Genomic DNA, 7,609 nt, shown 5'->3' with positions numbered 1-7,609 from the left:
ATAAATTTGACATGTAACTGAAGATTGTAGATTTAAAGACAATTGTTGAAAAAAACAGTGCACTGTAAAGTGCGGTTATGCCTTATGTATTCAGTTTTATTTTACAAACACAATGAAATGAAAAATGAAAAATGAAAAGAAAAAGAAATTGTTTAGTGTTCATTTTGTGTATGTGAGCGTCTGTGTGTTAGGATGAGAGTGGTTAAGTATAAGTTGATTTATGGAGCATGTTTTTTTCTTAAGGATTGGGGTTAACTTTGCATGAGGGCAAGTCATGCAGGCAAGAGGAATTAGCGTGTGGATGAGCCATCCAAATCATTTGACCCAATCCTATAGGCAAACACTTGAGCGAAGTGAAGAGGCTTTAAATATTTAGTAATTTAAACTGTAATATTCCAAATGACTTCTGCAGTCTGGGTTTGAAATAATTAGAAGTATTTTCTTTACCCAAGTATACTAATGGTTGCAACATTCGTCGTTTCCACTGCTACCATTTCGAGTTCCCCCGAAATATGTATTAATCCATGATGAAATTCTGATGGATGCTGTCACAGAGTTTCCATCAATTTAAAATCACATGACAAATACCTTTGTAATTTCTTTAGCAATGCTATCCTTTTAGTCTGGATTGATGAATCACCATTGTTTTCTGAGTTTTCTCTGCCAAAACACACACCCCTGACTGTCTTGATAGATCCATTAACAACACTCCTAGCTGTGTCCGCAGCCGTCTGCACTGATGACATCATGCTAATGTCTTTATCGCGTTCAGCTTGACACATCCTAAGCTGTCTTCACACTTTCAGAAATGTTGACATTTTTGTCTTTGGGCTGTGATCTATATCAGAACGGTATTTGTCACTGGAACTTGGGGGTGAGCTGAAACAGCAATATGCAGGACATAATTTCTGCAATGACATTTGTGACCTTTGGTCTTTGAATATTAAAATAAGTGATAAATTACAAAAAGGTGAAAATACTTTCCAAATTAGCATTTTATAACTGCCTGAACAAACATGTATCAAATATAGTTAGAAGTTAAATCAACAGATGTTTTACTGCTCATTGTGAGATCTTGCAATCAATTGCCAACCATGTTAAATGACTTCATTTCTATATCATGGTGTAGTACACTTAGTATTTGTATAGTTTAATGAAACTTTTTGACTAGCCCTTCATACTGTAGGTGATGACTGTTTGTTTTGTGTTGTGAGACAATGCCCTGCAAACACTACAGCTTTGCACAATCTTTAAGTCTTGCACAATGCAGAAAATGGTTCATTTTAAAGGAAGAACGCATCGCGGCGCGGGGACAGTTCAAGAAACACTAATAAATTTTACAATACTTTTCATGGGATATTTACCTTTGTGAGGCATCCTTGGATAAGACCAGTAATCAGTGAAGTCAGACCAATACTTGGATGTAGAGGGCGCTCTGCTATCAGTCCTGCTTAGACTACTACTTGCAGAATACCGGTAGTCACTCAGTTGCTTGGCTCTGTCAATTAGAAAAATAGTAACAATCCTAGTCAACTCATAAGCTGCTTTTAGCCCAGTCAGATAAAGACCTGCTACCAGAAGTGAAAGTGCAGTGATTGGCCAGCAATAACTTAGTTCACTCAGCACAAAATCTACATGAGAATTATTATGTTTTCCCTACAGTAATCTGAAAACAGAAACTAAGAACATACAGTCCTTGTAATAGTACAACAAATCAAAGTAAAACTTTACAGCACTGACTCATAAATAATTAAAATATGTAGAACGTTTTTTCTATGTTCTTCTACAAGGTAAGTACACACATATTGAATGAGCGACACTTCTACACCTATTTTACTTTTTCCACATGCAGCTGGTACATTGCTGACACTGATGACAGGGAATTTGAGACAATGACTTACAGTTACTCTGAAAATAACAGTATCTGCTCTATTCAGTGCACCGCTAAAGTTGAAAAACTTTACATGTTACAAGGCATGCAGATAAGTAAAGTTCATGAGTCAGATACCAACCTGTGAAGCTAGATGTGATCTTGGGACAGGACTAGCAACATCTTGTTGACTTTGAGAGATACTGCCACCTGTAAAATATTCATAGATGTATGCTTGATTCAGTGACTTGTCAGCTGGTTAATTATCTGCTAAAATAAACAGATACAGAAAACTTCACTGTTGGTGTAAAACCAGCCCTTTTTCCATTTTGATATTTTACAACTTGGCTCTCGGAATATATTGTCCACTTTTGGAAACCAAAGAGTGATATGCGGTAAACCTTGTGACAAACTTCAAGACTTGCACACTTTTGCAGTCAGACATCATTTACTGTGGCTGTTAAACCCTTACAGCAAAAAATAAGTCACCAGTGATTACAAAATAAACTCTCCAAGTACCACAGTGGGTAGCTTGGTATGATGCTAACTACGTGTCAGAAATACAACAAAATGTCCACTGCAAATCTTGAACAATTCAATTTTCATTTACCTGCAAATCTCCTTGATGGATCTTTTCAGGTCTCTTCATATCTCTTTGTGTAGCTATCAATAATGCCGTAACCATCAGCTTTATTAGGTTGGCCATAGGATGAACATAAAGTCTCTTCTACTCACAGAAGTTGGCAGCAGATCACGGTAGAGATCAGCATCAAGTGGTTTCTGATCTCTGTCAATGCTTTGGTGGTCCATTGGCGTCAAGAGTTCCTTGAACTGAAAACAAAGAAACAAACATTGTTGTCCCTGGATTGTAATGGTTTCTGATTCTTGAAATTGTACCTTGCAGATGGAGAACTTCACAAAATCATGAAAATACACTTCTGTTCAACAAGCACAAAGAATATCTTCACCTTGTGAGGCTCTTTGTCATCAAATCAGGTTTCAGTATGAATCAATAGGTGCACTTCTTAACATACTTTCACATCAGTTTGTTACATGTACTGTAACATTGCTTTCACATGCAATCAAATTTTTCAGCATCATTTATGGGTAACATAATTATAGAAATATATGTATGTGAAAACAAAATTCATGCTACAGAAAATTACACTTAACTTTTCATTGTAATGAATACCTATAATGTGTGAAGACCAGATATTATCATCTAGTCATAATTCTATTCTGACAGTCACACAGACCATGTTTAACAATGAAATCTCACCTGTGATTTAAGTATAGGATAAAGCCCGAGTACTAGGGATCTGCTGGTATATAAAGTCCAACCCAACGATAAAATGTCGGGCCGCAGGCCGAGACATTTTATCATAGGGTTGGATTTATATACCAGAAGATCCAAAGTACGAGTGTTTTATTTGACTTAAAAACTATCGCCCCTAACTGATATATTTTCGTTTTCAATGTGTTTACGTCAACCGTCCCCTTTGTCAATGTAACATGTTTAGGATATGAATTAAAACTTTTATTTGTGAAATAGCCTTCCAATGTAATGGAACATCCTATAAATGCCCTGGGGCACATTAGTTTATGTTTGTACCACCGCAGATTTTGTGTTGCAGCTGGTTTCCGCTGTGTTACCAAATTTGAATATTAGGGAAAAAACGTACCAGATGTCTACAGAATATGACATGTTCACTTTTGATTGGACAGTACTTTACTACGGCGCTGTCATTCGTTTCTGGAATTTGGTGACCAAGGCTTTACGAGTAAATAAAACACCCTGAATTGAACACTCTGATTGGTCAATCAACAGTAGATAGTTTTTAAGGGAAAATATAGTATGCGCCTCGAAAATGAAAGACTTAAAGTTTTGCTCAAACTTTCACTACGGAATCTTTCAACCGTTCTCTTTCAAAATTAAGAATAATAATCAGGTGTCGCCATGCAAATTTTGGTACTAGAGATACAAATTACCCAAGATTTACCAATATTTGAAATTCAAAACGGCCGCCATCCCTTTGTTAACTCTATGGAGAAAATAAAATTCAGATTTTCGAAAAACTAAGCCAGTGATAGTTTTCTTCTTCCAAGAGCTTAAAAAATGAGCCCCCATAAGTGGAAGATTCGAAAAGAATTGTAAAAGTTTGAGAGCCTGAATATCTGTCCCCCAGGTGCAATCTACCTCAGTGTCAAGGCTATGTTCTGTCACAAATGTTCATTCACTGATGGCGTCATTATCTGAATGATATGGTGATTTGTCAAGTCCAATTGACATTGACTGAAGTGAACAAGAACATGCATGTTACTGCACTGCTAAAATGGCATGATACGAGCAAGAAATTACAGCCAGTTTGATCAGACAAGTTGCAAATGTTTGATAATAACAAAAGTGATCATTCAATTGGTTATTTGTTTATAATGAAATAAGCTGATTGATAAATTCATTTCATGACAAACATGTTCTTTACCTTGATTGGTCTATCTGTGTCTACACCATGCATTCTGTATCCCAGAGTAAAACCAGACAGTAAGTTTCCACATTAATCCTTGTCTCACATGATGGCCATAGTAGGCTGCCTGGATCTTGGTGGCCCCTTCATCTTGCTTCTTCTGATCAGAAGCAAGTCTAGCCTGAGATGATAAGTTTCCAACACCTGTCAATGAAGCATAGAATGAAACACTTGAACCCTGGTACATCCATGCTTACTTTAGAAATCAACAATGTTCAGGTAAGTTACTGTTTCAAGGTAGAGTGTGCCTCTTGGGCAGATATTTGCATATTTGGGCTATTTCACCAACAACAGCGATGCCAAACTCACATATAGTGATGTTGAGGTGATTCAAATGCTATATTTCCTTATTGACAACATATTTATCAAGTTTGCTGGCATGACATTCAGGCAAAACAAAGGCATTCCCATGGGCACAAACTGCGCCCCACTTCTTGCAGACTTGTTTTTGTATTCGTATGAAGCAGAGTTCATACAATATCACTTCAGAAATCTAGATGTAAGAGGATTGCCAAGCAATTTAACAACACCCACAGATTATATATCGATGATCTCATCAGTTTAAACAATCCTGGTATATCCAATTATCTACACCACATCTACCCAGATGATTTAGAAATAAAAGAAACAACTGAAAGTGTGGACTCGGCTTCATACCTAGACGTATTGTTTGAAATTAGACAAAATACACTATATACTAAGCTGTATGACAAAAGAGACGATTTCAATTTTGAAATCATAAACTTTCCCTTTTTGTCGAGCAATATACCATCATCTCCAGCTTATGGTGTGTATATTTCACAACTTCTTAGATACAGTAGAGCATGCAATTCATATGAAGACTTTCGAGTTAGACACAGCCTATTAGCTCAAAAGTTAGTGAGGCAAGGGTTCTCAGAAAGTAGATTAGTGAAATCATTTAAGAAGTTCTACGGTAGATACAGAGATGTTGTATCAAAATATGACCTGTCTGTTACTCAAATGATGAGTGACAGCATACCAAATTTTGACTCACAAAAGTAATTTGGTGAATTTACCAAATAACAATGAATTTGTCGCTTTGGGTCAATCATGACGGTGCGGCTAGCTGGCAGGGTACGCTTACCCATTCCGGACACCTTGAACCACCACTACTTTGTGGTTCAAGATGACCCCATTGCCTTTGTCATTTTCAATATGTTCCTTGGACCTGGTAACTTTCTTAGTTACCTTGAATGATAACGATTATTGGACCTGATTTGATGTCTATTGCCAATGGACTCTCAAATTTTTACAATTTTTTTCCCAACCTACCCCATATGGGGGATCACTCTATATCTGTATTTTTTCCCTAGAGTAGTAGCACACAAATGGCAGTTCTTTTATATAAGTTAATGTGTTTCTCTAGTACCAAACTTTGCAAGGTTACCCGATTTATATTCTTGATTTGGCAAGAGAAAGCTTGAAAGTTTTATTCAGGAAAGTGTGGGTAAAAGTCTTTCATTGTTGAGGCGCATACTACACGAACCTTGAGAACTATTAAATCAAAAAATTGCAGATTTAAAACCAACTGGTTAATTAATTGGCATAACCTGACTTCCAAAGTACTATACTGCAACTGAGTATGAGCATAAGTATACTACAGAGTACGTAAGTGCTCACATATTTTTTAACACAAGAATCCTAACTATTCAGCTATAAAACAGATTTCTATTTCTTAGAATTATTACTTGCTTGTGAGATTACTAATCTTAGATTTAAACAGATGTTAACATTACAATGGCTCAAATCTAACCTGGCAAATCACTCATGAAGACAGGATGGTCTGAAGGCTTCCCAGTAATCCTTTCATATCTTGGAATATCCAAGGGAGCATCAGGTTCAGAATCAGCACCTCCTCCTGATGCATACAACCACTGATCCGTTCCTAAGAAAAGTATTAACAGGTTGGAAAGGTCACCAATAGCAGAGTTTTCATGATATATCAAACATTCAACAGAGGTAAAAAGTCTGGGGTCAGCCTGACAACACTGGGTTTGAGCTTTCAAATACGGTGAAAAGAGAATCAATGTTCCATTCATTAGTGCTTTCTTCAGGTGTGTTAGTGTATGACAGCATGGTACAGTATCTCTAAAAGAGGTTTTGCTTTAGAAGGGCTGTATTGAAAATCATCAAGTTTTCATGAGGATATGATCAAGATCGGAATCAGTACACCTGTACATCGATAGAGCTCATGCTTTTATCTTATTAAACTTGATTTTTTTTTAAATATTATTACTAGGCAGCAATTATTTATTTATAAATTTACTTATATGTATTTATAATTTATTAAATGTATTTATTTATTCATTAATTTATCTATTCATCTGTTAACTCACCCATTTGGACATCTATAACTAAATATACAAAACAACAATATGGTCCATGTCCCTATCAAGCAAAACTGCAAAAGTTGTAACAACATTGGTGAATACAATGAAAACTACACAGCTTTGCCCCAAAAACACAAAATTGCAGATTTCATCATAATTTCAATAAATATCGTTTAGTTCAACTGTAGGAACCTGTATACCAAATTGCAAAGCTATCAGACGAGTAGTTTGGAAATACACATTCAATATATTACTTAGTTGACCAATACAAACCTGTATACCAAATTTCAAAACTATCAGACCAGTACTTTTTGAGAAATACATTTTTTGACCAAAAATGGCAAAAATTGCCTTAAAAATGCAAATTTGCATATTTCTGCACAATTTGAACAAATCTTAAATAGATCATCCCTAGGGACATATGTACCAAATATCAAGCTATCTGACTGGTAGTTTTGAAGTAGAACATTTTTAAAGACCTTTTTCCAAAAATGACAAAAATTGCCTTAAAAATACAAATATGCACATTTCACCACGATTTGAATACATCTGACTGAAGTCACCCTAAGTAAACTGCATATCAAATTTCAAAGCAATCAGACAAGCGGTTTCAGAGGCGAAGATTTTTTTACCAAAAACAACAAAAAATGCCCCAAAATACAAATATTCAAATTTCACCACGCTTTGAACAAACTTAAGTGAGATTACCCCAAGTGAACTGCATATAAAATTTCAAAGCAATCAAACATGGGGTTTCAGAGGAGAAGGCAATTGTTGACGGACAACGACGGACGTCGACGACGACGAAGATGGAAAATCAACCTATTTGATAAGTTCCGCGTCGCTGACAGCATAGCTGAAAA

General features: G+C 36.0%; 2 long non-coding RNA genes across 2 annotated transcripts; both read right to left on the bottom strand.

Moving 5' to 3' along the window:
- Positions 1-595: 595 nt before the first annotated feature.
- Positions 596-2,124, bottom strand: LOC139146362 (uncharacterized). The gene is made up of 3 exons (XR_011555125.1): positions 2,013-2,124; positions 1,365-1,498; positions 596-879 (listed from the first exon to the last, which is right to left on the bottom strand). It is a non-coding gene; the product is annotated as an uncharacterized lncRNA (long non-coding RNA).
- A 379-nt stretch (positions 2,125-2,503) lies between these two features.
- On the bottom strand, positions 2,504-6,390 carry LOC139146361 (uncharacterized). The gene is made up of 3 exons (XR_011555124.1): positions 6,170-6,390; positions 4,354-4,539; positions 2,504-2,701 (listed from the first exon to the last, which is right to left on the bottom strand). It is a non-coding gene; the product is annotated as an uncharacterized lncRNA (long non-coding RNA).
- Positions 6,391-7,609: the final 1,219 nt, after the last annotated feature.

The sequence above is a fragment of the Ptychodera flava genome, chromosome 12 (genome assembly GCF_041260155.1).
Source record: "Ptychodera flava strain L36383 chromosome 12, AS_Pfla_20210202, whole genome shotgun sequence".
Classification (NCBI taxonomy): Eukaryota; Metazoa; Hemichordata; class Enteropneusta; family Ptychoderidae; genus Ptychodera; species Ptychodera flava.
This window is presented reverse-complemented; position numbering and strand designations above follow the sequence as displayed.